The sequence below is a fragment of the Stenella coeruleoalba genome (genome assembly GCF_951394435.1).
Source record: "Stenella coeruleoalba genome assembly, chromosome: 10".
Taxonomy (NCBI): domain Eukaryota; kingdom Metazoa; phylum Chordata; class Mammalia; order Artiodactyla; family Delphinidae; genus Stenella; species Stenella coeruleoalba.
In genome coordinates, this window is record NC_137156.1 from 14,483,509 (window position 1) to 14,508,755 (window position 25,247).

Consider the following 25,247-nt stretch of genomic DNA (forward strand, 5'->3'; position numbering starts at 1 on the left):
ACAAAGCTTATTGGAGGAAATAAGAGTTGGTTCCAACTGGAAAGGGTGTTGTTTCTTGAGGATTGTTATTTCCCTGATGGCTTAAATTAGGAATTCCCTCTTGAAGAAGCCTTTCCTGATCCCTAAGAGCTCTGTTAAGTATCTCTCCTTTGTGCTTTTCTGTCATTGCACTTAGTGCATTTTATTAAAATTGTTCATTTACATGGCTGCTCTTTTCTATTTGAGGATACAATACTGAGAAAAACATAAGTACAGGTTTAAAATAGTTGATCTCATTTGTCAGCAGAACTTTAAAGGAAGAAACAATAGATACATGTAAGTCAATCTCGGTCTTTCTATCATTTTCCCCTGTTCTTTGTCTTTTTAAACTCCTTGACCTCTCCCCAGTTTCCCTCCGGTCTTATTCACAGAAAGTCTTGGAGACGCTATTCATGTTCCCTGTATTCTCTCTCCTGCCCATCACTGACTTTTAAGTGACATCTAAATTGCCAAACAATGTACGTTTGCAAGCACAAAATTTAATCCTCCATTAGTATCTTGTCTTTCATAGGCATGCTGTAGAATATTTTGAGAATGTTTTTTTGGGAAGAGAAAGTACTTGATTTCAGAAGTGACCAAGATAGTTTCCAATAAGGAAAGGAAAATGGAGGCCCACACATTGCCTCTTTTCTGAGTTGCTTCCATGGGATTTAAAATAAGTTCTTGTTTTAGTTGAGTGACTCGGCAGGCATACATGAGGTGCTGGGTAGTTTACAAATCCCTTCATGAATATTTCCATTAAAATTCCACAGCAATCCTACGAGCCAGGCTAGACAGGATCTTTAATTCCTATTGTGCAGATGGGCAAACTGAGGAACAGAGAGTGTCTGGTCCAGGGGTGGGTAGGCGGGCAGCTGCTGAGCGACGGGGCTGATACTCGACACCTAGTCTTCCTGCTTCGGTACATGTTATATTATACAAATCTAGACACCAAAGTGAGCTCTTCAATTTGCCACAAGTTTACTGTTAAGATATTATTATTATCGGTACATTTTGTACCAGGAGCGCCTCAGAAAAGGGTACTACATAAATGAATCTCAAACATTCACTTTTTTTTGTTTGTTTTTTTTGTGGTGTGTGGGCCTCTCACTGCTGTGGCCTCTCCCGTTGCGGAGCACAGGCTCCGGACGCGCAGGCTCAGCGGCCATGGCTCACGGGCCCAGCCGCTCCGCGGCATGTGGGATCCTCCCGGACCGGGGCACGAACCCGCATCCCCTGCATCGGCAGGCGGACTCTCAACCACTACGCCACTAGGGAAGCTCTCAAACATTCACTTTTTAATGGCTATTCCTAAAGGTAGACAGTCTTTCTTCTAGAGGTGTACAGCTGTTAAATGGCCAAAAATAAAGGCACATGCATGAGTTAAACGGCACTTGATTTAGGAGGAGCTCAGTGTGGCTGGATATAAAGCTGTGTATAATTTCAATTTAGAGAGTAAAAGAAAAAAATAGTTTCTAAAAGTAGTTATAAAAGAAAAAGATCATCTTGACCATCCTGAACAGAATAAGTGTCTTAATGATACAAGGGCTAAGCAAAGTGCCAGTGTGTGTGTGAGAGTGTGAGCATGTTTGTGTGCGTGTTTGTGGATCGATAAGATTTGCCAGATTTTTGCCAGTGGTGCTAACTAGGAGAGTTATTGAGCACTCACGGTGAGGGTTCCAGGGACCCACAGCTGGAAGCTGTGTGGGTGCAGCTTTCTGGTCGCTGGCCAGCAATATTTTGCGATGCGCTGGCAATGACCACTTTTAAATAGAAACATGATTGCACTTTATTTTAATATTTCTCCCTTCTATTTTTTCCCGCTACTGTAAATCAACCCTGCTCTGAGCATGAAGTCCTTGCCAAGGTTTCCGGTGACAGGTTTAGCTCACTGGGATGAGTCTTTTCAGTGCTTGGAAATACACTGAGTTTACTGCAATTGGTTTAGTTCACATGCCTGAGTGAGAAACTATTAACCACGCAAAGCAAACTTTTGTGACATTTGGAGATGAACTGTTTCTCTACTCCCAAGACCATGGCAAGTAGCAGATCACTATGTGACCAAATTAAGACTATCCCCTTCTTCTGGTTTGCTGTCTTGCCCTGTTGGTTCTGGGAGGATTCTATGATAAATGAAGTCATTGGGAATAGAACAGATCCCTCTTCAGAACAGTAATTAAAGTAGCTTATACTTAGGTAACACTCTGTGTCAGACATTATTCTAAAGGCTTTCCATATATTGATTCATTTAATCTTCATACCAACTCTGTGAGGGAGGTACTATTATTATGTGATTGTACAAATGGGGAAACTGAGAGACATGTGAGTTAAGTAATTTGCTCAAGGTCACATAGTAAATAGAGAAGCCAGGATCTGGACACAGAGAATCTAAGATTAGAGTCTGTCTTCTTAACTACTTGGCTATACAGCATTCCATCTTAGAAGTTTGAGACTATCTCTTTTTATACTAAGGCAAGACCAGCTTCCCCACTCTCTTCACTTGCTATTTGTGTACATATTTGTTTCCTCAACAGGACTTTGAGTGTTCTAAGGGTAAGAGATAGGTTTTTAATCTCTGTATCTGTCCTTGCCATCCAGAACTGGGTTTTTGTATAATAAGTATTCCACAAGATATACAAAGCAGACACTTCAAGGATTTGAAAAAACTATGCACCAAAATGTTTGACAGTGGTGTGGAAGATCAAAATAATTAAGAGATTTCTTTAAAGACTTAAAGAGCAATAAATTCAGCATAAAGAGAATTAGCCAATGTGTTAATTTGTAACACATTTTCCCACAGGACCAGGGCTCAAGTAAAGTTTCTTACCTGGTCTTAAACAGACCTAATCAAATCTATTCTTTGTATCACAAATACAAGAACATTATTTCTATGCAGAGGCAGCATCCTTAGCAGTTTTCCTTGGTACTGGACAACACAATTCTTGTTTTTGAAATAACCCCTGTCTTTAGCGAGTTCCCTTGGGGCTTGGCTTTGCCCAATAAATTCATCTTCATTTTGTTCCTCGGAACACTTATTACAAGCCCAAATGACCCATAACTGATAATATATTTTATAAAGCACCTGGCTCTTGCTCCTGGTTCTGTTACCTTAGGAATAAATTGACACGATTTTCATACTGATTTTAGCTGGCTGCTCATATAAAGAGGTCATCAGGACTGCCCTTTGCTTGTAAGCCATTTGAGATGCCAAACCTCTATTAGAACCCGTTTCTCTTATTTTTTTGTGTCAAGTTTGTAAAATACTCATCAAAAATAAAGTTTAAACATGGAAAGTTTTACTTAACACTGTAGAAGTCAAAGCAATGAATTAGGAGTTAAGAGTTAGTGATTTTCATCTCACATTTTCCAGTGATTAGCTATATGACTAGCTGGGTGACCCTGAGGAAATCATAGTGGGATAATTTTCCTTATTAATGAAACCAGACAGTGAAATTAGATAATATCTTTTTAGTCTTTAGTTTTCAATAAACCCCCTTTCCCTGCACTCTTAACACCACCGCTTTCCACCAGAGATTTGAAAGGGATAAAACTATAGTGGGAAATGCAAACTTTGATATGTTCCTTTGTTAAGAATGAAAACCTTCTAACTTTCAAGTTTGTTGAACCTTTCGGGAAGGAGTTGATTGGTTTCACATGTGCAAGTTTACATTTTGGATTTTACATTTCAGAGCACCAGAAGTTGACCTGAGAATTAAAACTTATTAGAAGATTCCTTTCTCTACTGGTGACTTTTTGAATGATCTCAAGGATGCTTGCATGCTATGGTCACTAAGGATCCTTCTAACTCTACGTTTCTTTGTAACTGTATTGTCACTCCTACTCAACCTGGAAACTGACACTGTTTACCTTCCCATGTTCTCCAAATCCTTGCTACTCAAGGTATGACTGTGGATCAGCAGCGTCACCTGGGAGCATGTTAGGACTATAGACTTACTGAAACGGAAGTTTAACAAGGTCCTCAGGCGATTTGTATGCACATTAATGTTTGAGATGTACAGCTCTAAATCACGGAGATTGTTGAAAGTTCCTCTGTCTTAAAATCTCAGTGTTCTGTTTAATGTGGTGCTACCTGAATCAAAATTTATTGGTATACTAGAAACTCAGATCCTTGAGCTTAGTTCCTCCATTAAAACAGAGTATGTGTGGTAGGCGAGAGGGGCTGTAGCCTTATTTTCAGCACATCCTAGGATGCTAGTTTCTCAAGATGGCACAGGCCCACAGCAAAATTTGGGCTTTGATGCATTAGGAATTAATTGACTCAAGTTGCATATAGAGAGGCATATCCAAGAAAGTGCAGTTGTGTAGGCAAGCTGTGTGCGAGAGGGGCAATAACATGATCCAATGCTTTGCAGCTAAGACTAGAGCTGAAGAACCATTCAAAATTTATGTGGCACTTAAAAGCCATTATCACTCCTCCCCTCATGTCATAAAACGTTGGATTGTTTATCAACTAACCTTGTAGGACGTTATTATGTTCCCTCTCTTGTGATCCACAAGGTGCACTCTGACTCCTCTGCTTAATGAGGAAAGAACAATGGGAAAACTGCTCTTTAGCAAAGGGGTCCTTTCTTGGTGTTCTCCTGCATCCAGTTCCAGATTAGTCTTTCTCTTCCTTTTTATCATCACTTTGTCTGATACTCAGTCTCTCCTTGGTGCTCCTGAACCCTGAACCAAGCTGCTGGGCGTCCGGTGCTTGTTTTTTCTCTCCTACTTCTCATCTTCCTTCACTCCTAAAACCTGTTCTTCATTATCCCTCAAATTGTGTCATGTTAAATGACTCAAGGGTCTCTTTTCTCTGGAATATCTGAATTTTAGCAACAAAATCCTGTCTTTCTCCAAGTAATTGTCTCTGCTAGAGTCCTTCAGTACAGGTGAGTGAAGGAGACAACATTGAAAGAGGATGGCAGCAGCAGTCTGTTCCAAATGCCTCTAAAACTCTTTGCCTGGACGTTACCCCTTTGTACTCCGTCCGTGGGTCTGATCGAGTCACAGAGAGGATGGGAAGCTTACTTCATGAAAGCTACACTAGAAGGTTTTAGAAGTGTAAGGAATGCTATGTTTAGATTGAAGATGGTCACTGTAGGACAGTGGACTTGTGTCCTTGGACCACACAGTATCAGAACACTAAGGATATTAAGCAGAATTGGAGGTGGACCTTGATGGGGAAGTTGACCTCCTAGGAAGCTGGTGGATGAGGCTGAGAAGCAGTTCAGAGGCCCGTGGAATGGACTCTGCTCTCCCTCTGACCGCTGCTGAGGGTAGCTTGAGGTGAGTGTTCATTCTTTCCATTAAGGACCTAGAAATGGTTGGTGTGTGCTTCTTTATGTTTTCTTCCTTCGTCCACACCAGGACAAGGGCTCCTGTATCTGGCGAAACCCTTTCTTGTGTGGGCAGTGCATTAACCTGTGCCGCTCCTTGGTAGAGACTCTGGGGTTCATGGAAACAGGTTGTATCTGCCTCTGCTCCTTGTGGCCGTGTTGCCTCCAATGTTTGTAACCTTGGGTAGATTAATTGGGATCTTAATCTAATCTTACAGTGAAGCTGTGTTGTGACTTCTGCCTGCCTTCCTGTGGCCCATCTGAAGTGCTCAAGTCTTTAGTCTTGAAAGAGAACTCTTCAGCCATGTGTGTGGTAAATTTCCAAAATGTCCACATAGTTAAAAGATAATTGATGTTTATGGAGCATTTATACTATGTTGAATAATATCTGAATTATTCGACACACATACCATATGAAGCAAGTTCTACCTTTCCTATGTTACAAGGGAAGAAACCAAGAGAGATTTGAAACCTTGCTTAGAATCACTGAGCATGGTGAGATTGTTTTACTCAGCCGCATTGTTTCACTCCAAAGTTCTGGCCCTGAACCTCATATGCTTTGTCTGTTGGTGTACTAGTTACATTAACACATGACAACAGAAATTCTTAGTCCACATTATTTCAGCTCTCTCCAGTGTCCGTCCTCATTCAGTTCTTCACCTGCTCTTCTCTGGACATTTCTGTAGGTATGAAAAATTATCAAGAAGGTGGTTTATGCCATTAGGAACCCTCTCCTTTCTTGTTCTTGTTTTTATTTTTGTAAGCAGTTACACCCTTATCCAAAGCTAATAAAGTTAATGTAGTTTATTTTAACTGGTTCATTTGGCTTGGGGACTACTTGAATAGTTTTATTGGATGCATTTTTTTTTTTTTTTTTTTTTTGCGGTATGTGGGCCTCCCACCGCTGCGGCCTCTCCCGCCGTGGAGCACAGGCTCCGGACATGCAGGCTCAGCAGCCATGGCTCACGGGCCCAGCCGCTCTGCGGCATGTGGGATCCTCCCGGACCGGGGCACGAACCCGTGTCCCCTGCATCGGCAGGCGGACTCCCAACCACTGTGCCACCAGGGAAGCCCTGGATGCCTTTCTTAATAAACAGATAAGAAGGAAAAAGGATCTACATTCTCCATGCAAAAAATATTTGAGTTTCTACTTTTTTTTGGTAAGGCCTGGTTTTGGGAGGTATGGGGCATGCGTTGTTCAGTCCAAAGTTCTGTGACCAGGTGTGATGGTTAATTTTATGTGTCAACTTGACTGGACCAAAGGGTATGTGGCCCCTGTGTCTGAGAGGGTGTTTTTGCATGACATTAACATTTGAATCAGTAAACTGAATAAAGCAATAGAGCTCCCTAACGTGGGTGGACCTCTCCCAGTCAACTGAAGACCTGCTGCCTGGCTGCTTTGAGCTGGGACCTCAGTCTTTTCCTGCCTTTGGATTCAACCTGAAAACTGAAACATTGGCTCTTCTTGGGTCTCCAGCAGATCTTGGGACTTCTCAGCCTCCATAATCACAGGAGCCAGTTTCTTATAATGAATTTCTTTGTGTGTGTGTGTGTGTGTGTGTGTGTGTGTGTGTATTTATACAGGTATACCTCAGAGATATTGCAGGCTCAGTTACAGACTACTGCAATAAAGCAAATATTGCAATAACGTGAGTCACATGAATTTTTTGGTTTCCCAGTGCATATAAAAGTTATGTTTACACTATACTATAGTCTGTTAAGTGTACAAAAATATTGTGTCTAAAACACCAGTACATACCTTAATTCAAAAATACTTTTTTGCTAAAAAATGCTAGCCATCATCTCAGCCTTCAGTGAGTCATAATCTTTTTGCTGGTGGAGGGTTTGAAATATTGCAAGAATTACCAAAATGTACCACAGAGACACAAAGTGAGCAAATGCTGTTAGAAAAATGACACTGGTAGACCTGCTCGATAAAGGGTGCCACAGACCTTTCATTAGTTAAAGACACAATATTTGCAAAACGTAGTAAAGCAAAGTGCAATACAGTGAGGTGTGCCTATATATATATATATGTATGCATGTATTCTGTTGATTCTCTGGAGAACACTTGTTAATACACCATGTGATACCAAACATACCTTTCAAACACATCTTTCTTTTGTGTCCCCCAGTTCTACTGAGAAGTAATTGACATACATCACTGTACTGTAAGTTTGTACAGCATGATTGTTTGATTTACATATATTGTGAAATGATTACCACAAAAGGTTCAGCTATCATCCGTCGTCCCATAGAAATACAATAAAAAGAAAAGAAAAAATGTTTATCCTTGTGATGAAAACTCTTAGGATGTACTCTCTTAACTTTCCTATATACCACACAGCAGTGTTGACTATAGTCATCATGTGTACATTACATCCCAAGTGCTTATTTATCTTATAACTGGAAGGTTGTACCTTTTGACTGCTTTCCTTCAATCCACACGCCCCCCCACTGTAACTGCAAATCTGATATTTTTTCTATAAATTTAGTGTTTTTGTCTTTTTTGTTTTTCTTTTTATGGGAAGTGTCTGCACTTGGAAGACAGATTGGATGAATTCCAATAGGTTTTGTTTAATGAATCCTATAGATATAAGTCATTGAATAAATCAGTCTGAGGAAAAGTACAATATCAATAACAATTGGCCAGACTTCAGTCAGTACATTGGACAAAAACCTCTTCATGGGGATTTTCTGTGAGAGTTGTGACAAGTCTGAAAATGGAAGACACTATTTCCATTGTCTTCTGAGCTTCAAAAGGAAGGAAGACGTTAAATGCCAACTGCCAGGCCCCAGAGGAACCGTCCCTGTTGACTAACTGCATGGCCAAATCTTCTCTGGGTTGGAAAAGATGATTTAATAGCCTCTGACTGTGACTGTGGCAGACTTTCTCTATAAGAAATACAGAAAAGGAAATGCTGTATCTCTTATGGGTTGGGAGGTTGATTTTTCTAATCAATTAGGCCCTTCTCTCTCAGGGTCTTCAACCCTATTCTAATATTTTTTTAATTGAATGGAATTCATGTAAGATAATATTAACCATTTTAAAGTAAACAAGGCAGTAGCATTTAGTGCTTCCACAATGTTGTGCAACCATCACCTCTGTCTAGTTCTGAGCATTTTCATCACCCCAAAAGGAAATCCCCTACCCCTTAAATAATTGCTCCTTGTTCCTTCCTCCCTCCCAAATCCTATAAACTTTGTGGATTTACCTATTCTAATATGATTTTAAAATAATACTCTTTTTACAAGGAAAAGCAGACAGAATTCACGTAACATAATTGAAGGAGTTAATTCAACTTACGGATGGGTTCATTATTTGTTGTGCATGCTTGTAGAATTCTTGGATAAAGGACTAACACCATATGTGAATTCAGCACTCTTCACATTATGGCAAGATGTGAGCTTGCGAGAATATTTCAACAACCCCTGGTGAGACAGGCAGGCTTCAGTTGGAGCAACTCCGTCAAGTTCTCCCAGGATGAAAACACAAGGAGCAATAATGACCTTTTGGCACCCTCTTTGGCCGCACTTTGGCTACCAGACAAGTCGGCACTCTGCACACAATCTTTAGCATGGATCGGCTGCTTTCCTGCCCTTTGGCTTTTGATTAGTACAGAACCGAGAAAGCTGATAGCGACTTCCGTGTGATGGCTGATTTCTGTATCTGATAGATACTTCCCACAGTCTTTTTTTCTCCTTAGCCATCAGATTTCATAGCTGAGTTTTGGTTTACTGTCTGTGTGTCTCTCTTTTCTCAATTTTAAGTATTCTATTCAAAACAATCAGACATTTGACTGTATAAAGTCACAGGTCTTTGAATATATATGGATGCTTGAATATGATGAAGTCATTGCTGTATTTTCCAAGTTGAGGTCACTGGGAATAGATGAAGGATATCCTTTTATTTGCCTTATTTCACTCCCTAAGTGTTAGGTGCAGTTTTCATAGAACAAGAGGAAGAGGTTGTTGGAGGTGGGAAGTGCCCACTCTAGAAAACTGTTTCTTGAAGGTCAGGGAGGAAGACAGTGTTCTTCACAGGCCTGTGGGATGGCCGTTTAAGATGGACTTTGTAACTCTCGATCCTCTACAGATTGATGTACATGAAAATCATCCATCTCACAGTGGGGAAGAGGGGTTCCTGCCTTGTAGGGCTGTGTGTGTTGTACAGTCTACATCTCAAGAGTGTGCTTTTCACATAGAGAACAGATGTCAGTGGATTTAAAAACCACTAAAAGTATTTATAGTCAATTCCTTAAGCAGTTGAAATCTCCCTCCTTGTCATTTCTATCTGGTTGTTTTGGTTCTGCTCTCTGCAAAGCGTACGGCAAATGGTTCTTCTCCATTGCCAGTCTTTCAGACAAAGGAAGATGGAAATCATGTCCTCTAAGGTTTTCTACCAGTGTGGTCTGACCAGTGAGGATGAAAAAAGGATCACTTCCCTCACTGCTATTCTATTAGGGCCACTCATGGTGGCATAGCTTTATATTAGTTACATCAGGTGTTGACTCCCTGTAACTTAAAAAATCATTTTTTTAGTGTGTATTGATGATAATATTCCTGGCTTTTCCATGGTGTTTTACAGCTTACAAAGTATTTTCATACATTTCATTTGCTATCAACAGTAATTCTGAGTCAGGAAGTGTGGATGTTATTGTATGCATCTTATCAAACAGGAGACTAAGAGAACTCAGATGGCTTGGCCAGTATCAGCAGCACATCCAGTGCTAAAAGAACATAGGCTTTCTGAGCCTCTGACATTGTTTTGAATCATCAAGTTATCTTGGGAAATGATTGTCCAAGTTAGGTCCCCTCAACTTCTACTTGTACATTTGATTTTCTGAAACTAAATAAATCTTATTAGGTTTTAATAATAATTTTGTAAGGGGATAACACCAAGGAAACAGTCTATATTTTCCAGAATCTGCCTTAAAATTTACTTGAGGGAAAAAAATATTTGTCTATCTCTAGTCTTCTTTATACTATCTCCTGAGATTGCAAGGTTGTAACAAAGATAGTACACTACGTCTATGAGTCCTTTTCTTTTCTCTTCTTTTCTTTTCTCTGGGCACTGGAACTTATTCAAATAACCGATGTACTCATTTTCATTTCATTCTTTTGTGGTTTCATTTCTTCCCATCGAGGTTTGTTCCACCTTTCTGAGTTCAAAAGTATAATCTGCATTAAAAGGCACTAGCTGTGATTCACCTCTCACCAAATGCCTTGTATACCTTGTGAAATGCCTTGTGAATTCTGCCTTGAAGAATTTCACTTTTGTTTCTCTCCTTTTTCCCTACCTTCCAATCCCTCTCACGATACTTCCACCATCACATTCATGGGTTTTCATGTAGCATGTATTTTCTTCCCATACAGTATATAATTATAACCCTTAACTGCATTCAGATGTGACAGTGTACGAAGTACATTATGACAAAAACCTTATGTACGTAGGAAAAAGTCACAGCTTTAAGGATTTTAAGGTGGTTTTAGGATTATTATAGGACTGCACATTTCTGATATTAGATGAAACACTAGAGAAATTGGGAGTGTTCTAAGTCTCATTTTAAAAATAATTCACTTGATGTAATTTGGGAAAAAATTGAATACAAAACGTTATCTAAGAAGATAAAAGATCATTTGTGCAAAAATATCTATTTGCTATATTTGGAGACTGAAGATAGATCTTGGAGAACAAAAGGATATAATTTCAGGCATTTGGATTTAAACTCTGGGTTCTAAATTGGGGGCAAAACTAAAGTTTATTTTGGCTCCAGAAATGTTCAGTTTTGCAAAGTCTGTGCTTTTATTGTTATCTACCGCTAACTTCCACACCCATTACAATAAGAGGAGAGGAGCATTTTGTTATATTCTTACCTGGCTGACAAATAATTTAGGGGAAAATGTAAAGTCCTCAGAAAATGGTGACTGCTTTTGAGTTAAGGGAAGATATTTTGCAAATGTCCCAACCAAAAATTGAGGACACTACATTTTACATAACTAAATGCCTGCATATCAGCAATCTGCATCCAGCAGTGGTTCCATAAAACACCTTGGCTGAGTTCTCGTGTAGAATATCGCATTCCTTTCAGGTGAGCCTGAGTAGTTTTTTGCTTAATGTTTTGTTTAATGTGGCTGATAATTGGTGGAAAGATCATAAAATCGAAGTATATACCATTTGAAAATTGTCTTTTATTGTAAATATACTTTATTACATGTATATTTACAAGGTATGTGCAGTTTGATTAATCAACTTAAATACTTATACCCTAGAGAAATCAGAGCACATGTGGAAACAGGGCTTCAATCTGTGCCCTTTTTCATAGTTAAGGCAAATGTGTTCTAACACTGTAATGGATTTAATTCTCTTGAAGTATTTGTGTCATGCCTCTCTACTCAGAGCTTATAACAGACTTGACATCTCTATTAAGAAAGGAAGTCAAAATGTACCAAATTGAAAACAAATGATAATAGTGAAGAAAAATAGGCCATCTTTGAGTTCTTATTTTAAAAATATCCTTATCAGACAAATTTGGAGAATACTGTGGTACAGTTCTTGAAGGTTTGTTGGCCGTCTTTGCTGCTGTCGCCCCAGGGAAAGAACAGAGCCTCTTAGTAAGACAGGCAGGAAAGGAGGATGGCGCGCAGGCAGCCCTGTAAGCAGCAAACAGCCTTGATGATAGCGTGTACAGCATTCACTCTGAATTTTGCTTGATGAACACATGTAATGTGTATTTTTTCTCCCAGAATTTTGTATTATTTTTAGGAGAAAAGTCAAAATGCCACAGTGATGTGAAGAGACAAGAAAAACACAATCTAAATAAACCCCCCTAATTCTGGGGAAGCCGTTGTCCATTCATCTCCACTTAGACATCTTGACCAGCTCACAAATCTCTGCTTCTTCACAGTTCTATTAACGGCTCAAGTTTCCTCCTGCCCTTCCCTCTCCCTCACCCCCGGCTTCAGACGGCTATTGATCCCTTTCTCCATAATGCAGCCAAGCGCTATCCCAATAGGACTTACTAATTCGACGTGGAATCTGAGCAGGCATGCTTCAGGAACCTTCCTATCCATGTCCCTTGCTCTCTGTGGTCCCCCTCTCCCACCTTTGCTCCAAATTTGTATTTCCAGGAGCTCATAGGCCATTCTGCAGTCTATTTCTGCTCCCTCACCCCTTTATCGCTGCAACTCCTGCCACACTGTTCGTTTCAAATGACACTTGGAAGCCAGTTTGCTGGAGTGTGCAATACGTTGAATTGCCACTGCTTCCTGCTGTTCATGTGATAGATGGTACCATAGAATGGATGTGATGTGGTTATTAGGCTGTGATTCAGTTCATACTGAGCTGTATTGATTGGTGTTGGTTCAGTGCTTGCTACACATTTTATCAATTGACCTTCGAGATTGTATCCTGCCTTTGCTGCTTTTACCTCTAATTCTACTTTATCTCCAGTTTTGTGGCTCCTAATTTTCCTTTGGTTGATTTCTCCAGTTTTCTATTACCTAGAAAAGCTTTTCTAATGAAACCATATTTTCCCCTCAGTATGCTTATTTACTTATTTATTTATTTAGCTGGGTTGGCCTTCGTTATTCTGGCATATCACTTCTGTCTTTTGAGTTTCCAAGTTCTAAAATCTTTCTGACTGCACAAAGAAGAACTTTTCCAGAACTTGCCAGTCCCTCAAACTGGCTGTCAGAGCTCAGCAGAGGATGATTTGCTTGCATCAATCTGTAGCTGATAACAGGGCTCCCAGTTAAGGAAGGAAGGGAGGGAGGGAGGGAGGACTGAAAGTTCTAGTTGCCATTATTCTCCATAACAGGCAGTTGGTGCTCTCTAAGCAATGCTTCCTTTCCATTTTCGAAGCCCTTCCTTCCTTCCTTCCTTCCTTTATTTCTTTTGAACATTCTGGAAAGTTCCTTTTCTTCAAATTGTATATAAAAATAGACAAACAAAGGTAGACGTGGAAAGTAGGAACTTTGGCTGCAGAGTGGGGAAGGGAGGACATGAAAAAATGGGGGTAGAGGGTGGAAAATGGAAAAGGAGAAAACACAGGGAAAATAACAAGAGAAGAGGAAGGGACAAAGTTATTTGAGAAGGTAGAGAACAGAGACAGATGTGCTTCCTGTGTAGGAGGCTTGATGGATGTGTTTTATGAATGGATATATATATATATATAAAAAGAATGTAATGGGGTGAGAGTGAAGGTGAAGAGGGGAGGGGCTGGCAAAGTAAATATTGGAAAAGTTAGATTAACATATTTTATAGATTGTAAACCCATCAGGGAAAGTAAACGTTTAATACATTGCTGAGTACCTTGTCAAATACCCTATAATTAATAATAATTACAGACATTATTGTAAAAAATCACAGGAAAATCTGTGTACCTTGAGCAGCAGTGTTGTGACACTGAATTACCTTTGATCAGGAATTTTCCAAGACTTTGATTCTTAGGTTTATTGCCTTTTATTTCCCATAGCAGCAGGAGTTAAATAAAATTTATGACCATTTGTTTCCTTGGACATGAAGCAGACATTGTTTGACCATTTTGTTTGAAAGAACTTGAAATTTTTAATGGTGGTTTTTGCTTACCAAGAGCTGTGTTGGTTGTGCAAAGTAATTGCCCCAAGTGGAACTAATGCATCTTTTGAAGTTCCACATCTGCTTCTCAGAAATTAATTTCTGAGTCAAAATTACTGAGTACCAGCCTCAACAGAATGGGCAAGGAGTGCGTGTCATGAAACAGAAGGTTGTTCTTTTCGTAAGGAAGCACTTCTAATTAAGACTGAAAGTAGTCCAGGAAAAAGGCAGTGTGTCTTGTGTCTCTGTCACAACACCACGCATGCACAGAGCTTTTATTTTTCAATGACCAGCCCTACTTCATGTGTAAAAACGTATATGTTTATATTCCTTCATAATGTCCCTGTGAAGTGGTTAAGAGAGAGTCCCTATTTTATTCACTGAGAGATCTTTAACCTCCTGTCTCACTGAGTGTTCCATATCAAGAGATCCACATGGGGAGTTGGGACATCGTTGGATGTCACAGTATTTTCTAATGTGTTTTGGGGCTTGGGGGAATCCTTGGGCTCTGCCGGCTGAGAACACCTTCTCAGTGCACTCATGCTTGGGACAGCTGTGGTTAGGGCTACTACAAGGAACTTCCTTGACCTGGGCCCTTGACCAGCTACCCATTTGGTACTCTTCTTCATACCATGGGCATGAAGGAGAGGATTCATTCTATATCCTTCTTCCAATTAACACCTCATGGAAAGAATGGGGTGGCACCAACTTCCTTCCTGTTCCCCCGAGTTTGGTTACAACCACACTCACTTATTGTATACTTCTGTCAATTTGAAGAACTTTTTTCATGCCTTTTAAGTCATTCTTTTTCAGTACTGGCCATAATGACCATAATGGCCTCTTTTGCCCTTGAAACTGCAGACAAACAACCTTTCTTAATGTTTGGGAACATGGATGTCACACTGTTTTTTCCCCCCAGCTTTATTGAGATATAATTGACATATAACATTATATTAGTCTGACGTGTACAGCATAATGATTTGATATATACTGCAAATGCCACATTGTTGAACTTGACAATTTGTCATCGTATCTCATTTGTGGAGAGCTGAGGCTTAGCAAAAAATAGTTTAGGGCATCTAGGCTGTGCCTTCTTATGCAAAAGGCCCCTGGAAAGGACCTGATCATTGAACAGCTACACTTTGGGAAGGTACCCACAGATTTACCACAGCACTCAACGAGGAATTTCAAACTCACAAGAGTGACTTGTTTTCACTCAATCTGGGGAGTGGGCATTTGGGGGTGTGGGCTACTGGGGAGGGGTTAGAGGATACTCATGAATAAGGCCCACCAGGTTTTTCCTTCCTTAAACTGCCTCTACATGTCGAATAACTAGAGTCTGCCCTGCTAAGTAACACATGGGATAGCAGCTCAACACTTACCTCCACTGTCTTCATTCAAACTTTGTGAGGACTTACAGGTGAACCAAAAGACCTTCTGAAGGTCACTCTTTATTTTAATCACAAGAAAGTTAATCTTGATGGAACTAGACCACCACATGGGTTGTTTCTTGCCTTTATAACCAAAGTCCTCAGGTTCATGTGCGAGCAAAGGATTAAGAAATGTCATACAGACCAGAGAGTGCTACGTTCTCAAATTGTAGCTTTTTATATCACTTACCTTTTCTCATTGGTCACTGCAGTGGTTAAAATGGAATTTGGTCAGTTATTTTGCGCTAGTGAGGGAATGCTGGTGAAGGCCTGATTGTTGCTTGATTTGTAGTCGGTTCCACATCCCAAGATATTAGAATCCATGGAAGAAAAATAGTCAAAAGATAAATAAAAGAGATTTGTATTTTTCTTTAGTAGTATTGCTATTGCTCTTTCACTTCAAAATTATCTGTTGATTTTAAAATAAGTGATAAGATGATTACTAGTTAATGCATTTTTATTTCTGAGATAAATTAGTCCTTCTAATGTGATGGGAGTTCTCCTAGGAGTTACACTCACTCCAAATATGATGTCACAACACTGAAATTATGGGTTGGGATCTTACTAAGGAAGCCCCTGGATACAATTCCACAAAGAAAAGATGAGGTGGTAGGCCTCTGAATTCTTTCCAGATCTATGTCCTGAGACTCAGGCCAGAACCATCTTTAGTAAATATGAGGTGGATTCAATATCTTTTGTTGAAGTCACTGTATTTTGAAATTGTATAACACGTCCCGTTGGTAATTGAAAATGCTGTTTGAGACTTAATTTCACCCTATGCCACAGCTCAAACACACTGGTAAAGAACATCTCAGTTGTTTAAAAACTATGATGCTTTCCTAGGAGTTGTGGTGGAGTTCCTCAGACTTTCCCATAAGAAAAATATAACAATCCTTCTCATACTGTTTCTGATTAAAAAAAATTTAAAGTAATTATCTCTATAACATAAAGTATCATGAAGATTAATTTTATGTGTAACTTGGCTGGGCCATTGTGCCCAGATATTTGGTCAAACATTATTTTGGCTGTTTCTGTGATGGTGTTTTTTGGATGGGATTGACATTTATATTGTTGGACTTTTTGAGTGAGGCAGATTACCCTCCGTAACGTGTATGGGCCTCATGCAATCAGTTGAAGGCCTTGATAGAACTGAGACTGACCTTTTCCAACTGAGAAGGAATTCTGCCAGCAGGTTGCCTTTGGATTCAGACTGCAGCCTTTTCCTGGGTCTCAACTGGGCCAACCTACTCTGCAGATTTTGGACTGGCATCTCCAAGATCATCTGAGCCAATGTCTTAAAATCAGTCTTCTCTCTCTCTCCCTCCCCCAACCACATCTCATTGGTTCTCTTTCTCTGGAGAACTCTAACACGAGTATTCTTAGAGCTGAAAAGGAACTTGAAGTTATCTAATTTAATGCTCTTTTTAATCATGAGGAAAAGTGACATCCAGAGAAACAAATTGACTTTCCTAAATTACCCAGCTAAGTAATTGCACTTCCCACACATCACATTTATTGCATATGTAAATAAAGCAACACCCAAAGAAGCAGTTTGTTACAGAGAGAATATATGCTTATAGGTGACTGTCTAAACTTTTACTATAAAGACTTCAGTTTTCAGTAGGTAGATTTGAGGAGCAATTAAATAGAGCTTACCACTCAGTAAAATTTGCTTGTCCATCATTAAATTTAGCCTACTAATCAGTGGCTGTCCTTGAAGAAGAGTAAAATACTAGAAAATGTTAACCCACACAAAACTCTGACCTAGTTCAGAAATGCCTTCAATAAAGTTTAAAAAACAATTTCTCGGGCTTCCCTGGTGGCGCAGTGGTTGAGAGTCCACCTGCCAATGCAGGGGACACGGGTTCGTGCCCCGGTCCAGGAAGATCCTACATGCCGCGGAGTGGCTAGGCGCGTGAGCCATGGCCGCTGAGCCTGCGCGTCCGGAGCCTGTGCTCTGCAACGGGAGAGGCCACAACAGTGAGAGGCCCGTGTACCGCAAAAAAAAACACACACAAAAAAAACAACAAAAAAAACCCAATTTCTCCAAGTATGTATCTGGGGGAACTGGCTCCATTTCAATTTATTCAGGATGCTTGAAGCACCTAAAAAAAAGTATGCTTTAAAATCCCATTTCAATTATCTTTAATAAGATCAACTTGTCTGATATAGATGCAACATGAGAGGCAGAGCAAAAGATACTTCCCTTTCCAAATAATTCTTTCTAAAACAGTTATAGTGCATTTTCTTTAAACCACTCCAGGTGGTGAGTCTTATTTGTCATTTTAACTTCCTTCTGTCTTAGGAAGAACAAAGATATAATATCTCTTGGCTCCTAAATGATTTCTATAATGAATATCTGATGGTAGAACCTTGCTAATAACACTATGACAAAAAGTATTTTCGTCCTCAGTGCTTTGTGAACACCTAGATGAGTGGAATAGCGGGGTGGGTTAGGGAGGGTGGGAGGGAGATGAAGAGGGAGGAGATATGGGGATATATGTAAATGTATAGCTGATTCACTATGTTATAAAGCAGAAACTAACACTATTGTAAAGCAATTATACTTCAATAAAGATGTTAAAAAAAAAAGTATTTTCGTCCTAATCTCAAGGATATATTTTTGGCAGTAATTTAAGAGTCTTTTTGTACATGTTTAGATTTTTTATAAAACTTTTTTTTTGCGGTACGTGGGCCTCTCACTGTAGTGGCCTCTGCCGTTGCGGAGCACAGGCTCCGGACGCGCAGGCTCAGCGGCCATGGCTCACGGGCCCAGACGCTCCGCGGCATGTGGGATCTTCCTGGACCGGGCACGAACCCGTGTCCCCTGCATCGGCAGGCAGACTCTCAACCACTGCGCCGCCAGGGAAGCCCACTTTTTATTTTTAAATAACTTTAGATGTACAAAAACATTGCAAAAATATACAAAGAATTCCCTTAAACTCTTCATCTAGATTCTCCCAAATGTTACCACATTTGCTTTATTTCTCTCTATATTGATTTCTCTTTTTATTTTTGTGTATATATATATATATATATATATATATATATATATATATATATATTTGAATTGATTGAGAATAAGTTGCTGACATAAAGCTCCTTTACCCCTAAATATTTCCTAAAGCAAGGGCATTCTCTTACACAATAATGGTATAATTTTCAAAATCAGGAAATTAACCTTGATGTAGTACTTAACTCTACAGAATTTATTCATATTTCACCAACTGTACCACAGATGTCCTTTATCGTAAAATAAAAATTATCTGATTCAGAATCCAAATAATCATTTTGAGTTTTTAACTTTAATGTTTATAACAAGTCAAAGGTTAAAGGTTTGCGTGGAAATTAATAATCTACCTTCTTCTCCACTCCAATTCTGCTCCTCACAAATGCATCAGATTGAACGTGAGTGTATTTTTCAATATTGTCTGACAATATTTTTCAATATTGTCTGTACCCTTTCGCCTGTACGCATGTATACTTACTTGTTTTTGTGAAAACTAGGAAATTTACCACATACATTAAGATGCATCATGGTTTTTCATTTAATTGTGGATTAGGAACATCCTTTGAGAAAAACAGATTTATGTAATTCTGTTTTGTTTGTGAAGCTCTTTTTAATTAAGGTAATATATGGATATTGTTAAAGACAAATGAAAAGGCGTATAATAAAGAACACTAGTACTTTCCTCCATCTATCTCACTTCTCATAGAAAACTACTTTCTGTTATTTTATCTACTTTATGGATTATTCCATTCCACATTATAAATAATATTCCTATACTACCATTCCTTTATCATTTTTAGTAGTATTTTATTAAATCCCTTTCGTGGTATGTGAGGATTTAGCTCTCTTACACCTCTGTTCCTCACTGTATTTCCTATACCTTCTTTCTAATACAATTATATTCCAAATTTTTGATTAAAAATATTTTGAGTGTACATTTTGCAGTTATGAAATAGCATAATATTTCATGAAATATTGTTCGCTGCCGAGTCATATAGTATTTTATGGTCAAGGTATTTTCCTTCTAAAACTTCTTTCCTTGCAGTTAAAAATAGTCTCAGATTCTTTCTTTGCTTAATTTGTATGAAACTAATTCTAATTCTTCTCATATTCTTCTATTCATCCAATAGCTTTTTCTCATATCTCTAGCAGCTGCTCAATACAATTATCAGGTGAACTGTTAGATCCTACTTTTTCTCTTTTGGAGCCCTTAATCCACCTGCTCCAGACTAGAGAGTAACTTTTCTAGACCTACTATATACAGTGATTGTACTGGCACTTCTTTTTCCTTCATTCTAGAGATTATTTTATGCCTTTTCCCATATTGAATTTCTTTTTACCTGGGTCCTCTTCTCTCTTTTGATTTATTCCCTCGTTTAGTTGCTGCGTGACTTTCAATAGCTTTATGTACAAAGGTATTTTGTATACAACTTTTTTAGACCTTACATATCAGTTTATTCTGCTCTCACAGTCAATCGATTGACTAGCTATTGAACTCTGGTTGAAAATTAGTTTCCCAGTGAAATTTGAAGTCATTATTCCCTTGTATTTTGGCTTCAAACGTTACTTTTGAAAATTCCAGTGCTGTTATTATTCCATATTGTTTGCAGATAATCTATATCTACTCTCCCAGGAAACCATTAGGTTTTTCTTTTTATCTCTGATGTCCTGAAAGTTCATGATTATATACCTTACTGTGTGTTTTTTTTTTTTTTAATCATTTTTCTTAGCTCTCCGGGGCCTCTTTCTAATGTAGAAGCATGTTTTCCAGTCTGAGAAAGTTTAGTTATTATTATTTTTAATTAATCCCTCCTTTTTATCTTTTCCTGGAACTCCTATTAGTCAGATACTAAAATTTCTGGACTGATTGTCTTTTTTTTTTTTTTTTTTTTACTTTCTAGCTCATATTACACACTTCTCTCCCTTTTGTTTTACAGTTTGAAAGTTTTCCTCAATTATATTTTCAATCCTTTTAAGTGATCTGTTTCACCAGTCATTTTTATTTTCCAAGAACCGTTTTTGTTTGTCTTCTTCCCTTTCTGCCTCTCTGTCTCCCTCCTTCTCCTTTTTCCTTTTCTTCCTCCTTCTCTCCCTGCCCCCTTCTTCCTCTTGATCCTTCTTTTCTTCTTCTTCTAGAATTTTCTTCTTGTTTCATGGATGCGGTATCTTTTTGTAATCTTTCAGAGGATAGTAATTTTAGTTTGTTTGTAGCTTAACTTTTTGCCTGCCTTCTGAATTGTTTCTATTTCCTTAAAGTTTCTTTCTCTTGTATATTTGCTTTAGCCTGCTTTCCATATCAGAGACTTCGCTCAACTTCTGGTGATCCTTGGCTGCCTGTTCATATGAGAGAGCTGTGTGGTAGGTTTTTGTCAGTGTTCAGAGTTTATTGGCTCATGGGCTTCATTGTAAGGTGGTCAGGGTTTTATTTTGTTTGTTTTGTTTTTTATTCTTGAGAGTCCATCAAATGTCCATTTCTGTAGATCTCTCTTGGTCACTCAGTTTTTTGATAAGAGGGTTGTTCTAAATGCCTGCATTACTTAACTATTGCTGCATAAAAGAGGACCCCCAAACATACTGGTTTGAAGCAACATTTAGTATCCCACAGTTTCTGTATGTCAGGAATCTGAGCATGGCTTCCTGGCTCCTCTGTTTCAGGATCTCTCACAGGCTGCAAACAAGGTGTCAGCTAGGGCTCTAGCTGTCTCAGCTCAACTGGGGAAGGATCTGCTTCCAGGCTCAATTACAAGGTTTTTGTTAAGATTCAGTCCCTCATAGGTTGTTAGACTGAACACCTCAGTTCTTTGCTGTCTGTTGGCCTCCCTGTTTCTTGCCACTTGAGTCTCCCCACATGATGAGTTACTTCATTAAAGTAAGCAGGCCAATCAGACAAGAAAGAACGGCCCAGCGAGATGAGAATCACAGTCTTTTATAAACTAATCCTCCCTTAGTTTTGCCATATTTTATTTATTAGAAGTGAGTCACTAGGTCCAACCCACATATGAGGGAAAGCTATTACATAGAGTATAAGTGTCAGGAGACAGGTATTATTTGGAACATTTTGGAAGGTTATCAACTTCAATGCCCGAGGGGTTATTATCCAGTCTGCAGGCATTTTGGCAACTGGATAGAGGAAGGGATTGTAAGGCTTGTGTCACATTCTCAGTAAACAGATTTACTCTCTTTTTTTTTCTGTCTAGCACCTTATCCTTGCTTTTAGTTGTGCCTGACATTTTCAAGGTGGAGCATTTCTGGTTCAATTTCTTTGGGAAAGAGACCTTACTCCCCTATAAGAATAGGAAACAGGTAGCTTCCTTAAAGTGTGAGGCAGAAGAGGGAACCTGAGAGTTTAACTGCTTCTTAGGCATATTTAAAAAGTCACTTTCCCTTTTCTTACCTCCAAGCTTAAACTTCCTGTTGTGTAATGCCTTATTTTCCAATTACTGAACCTTTCAAAGGTTCTTTGACGATGAATCAGTTTGCTTCTCATTGATACTACCCTCTTGGGGCTCATAGGCTTGTGCTTCCTTTGCCCAGATTTAAGTCAACGTCATTCCTGTATCCTTTTTCTATCTTTTGAAAAGTAGTTGATGTTTCTAGTTTGCTGTCGTCTCCTTCCCATTCCCTTTGTCCATGAGGATTTTTAACTTAAAAAAATCCTACTTTTGTCATTTGGTGGGGTTTGGGAGAGGTGGTAATGAATGCATGCACAATTCTCTCTACAATTCAGTGTTAAGGAAGGGTTTCACTTTTTTTTTTTTTAATGTCATAAAATGGCACATCTATCTCAAGGGAAGTCTTAGGCAGTAACCGGCAACCAAGGGTGCTGCTACTGTGCCAATAGTGGTCGCTATCTAAATAGTGGGAGCATTGACCCTAGGCAAAATTATTTATTTCTGTAACTCTTACCTATCTTGGTACCACCATTATGATTCCCTCCCTCCCTCCCTCCCTCCCTCCCTCCCTTCCTTCCTTCCTTCTCTCTCCAGGAGAAAGTAGCGTGGACAGGGCATATCTTAGTTAATGAGCATCCATTGGAGTCTACCAAATCAAAAAAAAGTACCATGTAAGCAAAGTATTTTGTAATAGGCATGTGGACTAGACGGAGAAATGTGAGATGGAGAGTAGTAAAGTGAGGTGATTTCAAAGATAACTCAGAAACTGAATACATTGTTAGGTCATAGAGATTGATGTCTACGTGGAGGGAGGTCTCTAGCTGAATGCCACTGGGCTTCTATCTATGTATGTCCTATTCACCACATTTCTAAAATCAGGCAACTAAATCAATACTTAAAAAACATGTTTTCTTAACCTGTGGGATGCCTACTTGTATTGTAGGGGAAATCCATAATGCTCGTTTAAAGAAACGTTTTTTTGGTAGCTACCTTGGGTAATCAGGCCTGATTTACTTGAAAAAATGCAAGTACTATTTTCCTAACTACCCTCATCTCCACTCCCATTTTGCACCCTTGGATTTTGGGTTTAAGACTCAAAATTATCTCAGTGGTTAGGAAAAGGAACTGACATTGACAAGGTAAACTATAAATGGATAAATATCAAATTTGATATTTAAGAAATTAGTTGTATAAGTATTTTTAGGTGTGTATGTATCTATATAAAAATAATGTAGATATATTTACATATGCAGATACTTACACACAGAATAATGCCTATCAGAATCACCTGGGCGTTCCAAATGTAATCAAAACCAAACATGAGATTCAAGATTTAAAAACAATCCTGATTAAATGTTAGACTGCACACATAAAAGCATAAATAAGGTTCAGATTATGTGAGAATATTTTGTTATACCTGGAGTGTTATAAGTGCTCTAGGAATTTTATTTAATTGCAAATAGAGATTAAATAAAAAAGTAAGACTGGGAGAGTTGAGCTTGTGAACAGAAAATGTTTAGGAGACATGGAAACACTGGGAGCCGTAGGTACAATTTTTATATACAAGACGAATGATTTTTTTCTGTTACTCTAGATGAGAAGTGCTTCTCAGATTTTCCACTGAAGTATCCTTAATGATACTTGTGAAATTTCCTTGAGAAACCATATTTCACTTAAAAATATTATCCAGATGTTACAATCTACTTCATAATTTGTGTTGGTATAATGTAAAATGATAGGTTTTTTCCTTCCCTTCATATCTTCAGGAAAGAGCATTTGTGTTTATTCTGTACTATCCTGTGTTCTCTGGAGTTCACAAGTATGCCTGGTTATCCATACTGCAGGTTGAAATGAGACCAATGGGCCGAAGTTCCCAGGAGTATATTTTTCACTTATTTTAAACCAAAACACCAAATATATATAACTTTCTTGGCATCTTCCCTGGTGGTCCAGTGGTAAAGAATCCGCCTTACAATGCAGGGGCTGTGGGTTTGATCCCTGGCCAGGGAACTAAGATCCCACATGCCACGGGGCAACTAAGCCAGTGTGCCACAACTACTAAGCTCGTGCGCCTCAACTAGAGCCCACATGCTGCAAACTACAGAGCCCATGCGCTCTGGAACCTGTGCACCATAACTACAGAGCCCAGGCACCCTGGAGCCCGCGCCACAGCTAGAGAAGAGAAAACCCGCATGCCACAACTAGAGAGGAGTCCGCGTGCAGCAACGAAGAGCCCATGTGCTGCAACGAAAGATCCTGCATGCCACAACTAAGACCCCACGCAGCCAAAAAAAATTAAAATAAATAAATAAATAAAAAATAAACCTTAAAAAAGACCACAAAATATATGTAACTTTCTAAATATTGGCTGTGTTGTCTTGAAAATAAGAAACCAAAGCCTGAATAGCCATTTTCAGGTTTGTTTGTTTGTTTGTTTGATTTTGGATCAGTTGTAAAAGGGATTCCTGCTGTAGGTTTAGGCTGAACTGGATAATTCATGAGTCTTTTGAGTCCAGTTTTAAGGTTGGAGATTACATCTGGTATCCAGGGAATGGAAAAAGCGATAGGAGAAACAAACTTGTAAGATACATCCATTAAATGTTAAATATTAAAATTTTGGATCAAAGGGATGAAACTTTTAGGTTAAAAATAATGGTGGAGACTTCCAGGTAGCTTGGGAAAGTGGCTGTTACTAAATTTGAATCTCTCGACACATTCTCCAAAAGACTATACAGGTTGACAAGAACAAATACAATCCACAAAACTCACAATGTCAGCCCAACCAGAAGAAAAATAACACTACCAACTTTAAATTACTTTTAAATAGAAAAATATACACCAAGTGTCAGCACAACAATCAACTTAAGCTCCTGCCACGAGCCTCTTTGGAGAGTGAGCAGTAACCTGATCCTCACCACCTCTCCCTCTAGCCAAGTACATGAAAGAGAAGAGACAGGAGGACAAAAATTTTTTTTTTAAGATTTTTTTTTTTGATGTGGACCATTTTTTTTTAACATCTTTATTGGAGTATAATTGCCTTACAATGTTGTATTAGTTTCTCCTGTATAACAAAGTGAACCAGCTATATGTATACATATATCTCCATATCCCCTCCCTCTTGCGTCTCTCTCCCACCCTCCCTATCCCACCCCTCTAGGTGGTCACAAAGCACTGAGCTGATCCTCCTGCGCTGTGCAGCTGCTTCCACGTGGACCATTTTTAAAGTCTTTATTGAATATGTTACAATATTGCTTCTGTTTTATGTTTTGGTTTTTTGGCCACTAGGCATGTGGGATCTTAGCTCCCTGACCAGGGATTGAACCCTCACCCCTGCATTGGAAGGCGAAGTCTTAACCACTGGACCGCCAGGGAAATCCCCAGAAAGACCAGAATTAAACCTGAAAATTATAAGGCCTTCTTTTAAACTCCTGGGTGAAATGAAAAATAAAAACGGAAATGAGAGAATATCTAAGAAGTAAT

General features: G+C 39.0%; 1 protein-coding gene across 16 annotated transcripts in view; it reads left to right on the forward strand.

The window, feature by feature from the left end:
• Positions 1–25,247, forward strand: part of RNF144B (ring finger protein 144B) — an 850,456-nt gene that overhangs the window by 388,084 nt on the left and 437,125 nt on the right. The gene's annotated exons all lie outside the window — the stretch shown is intronic.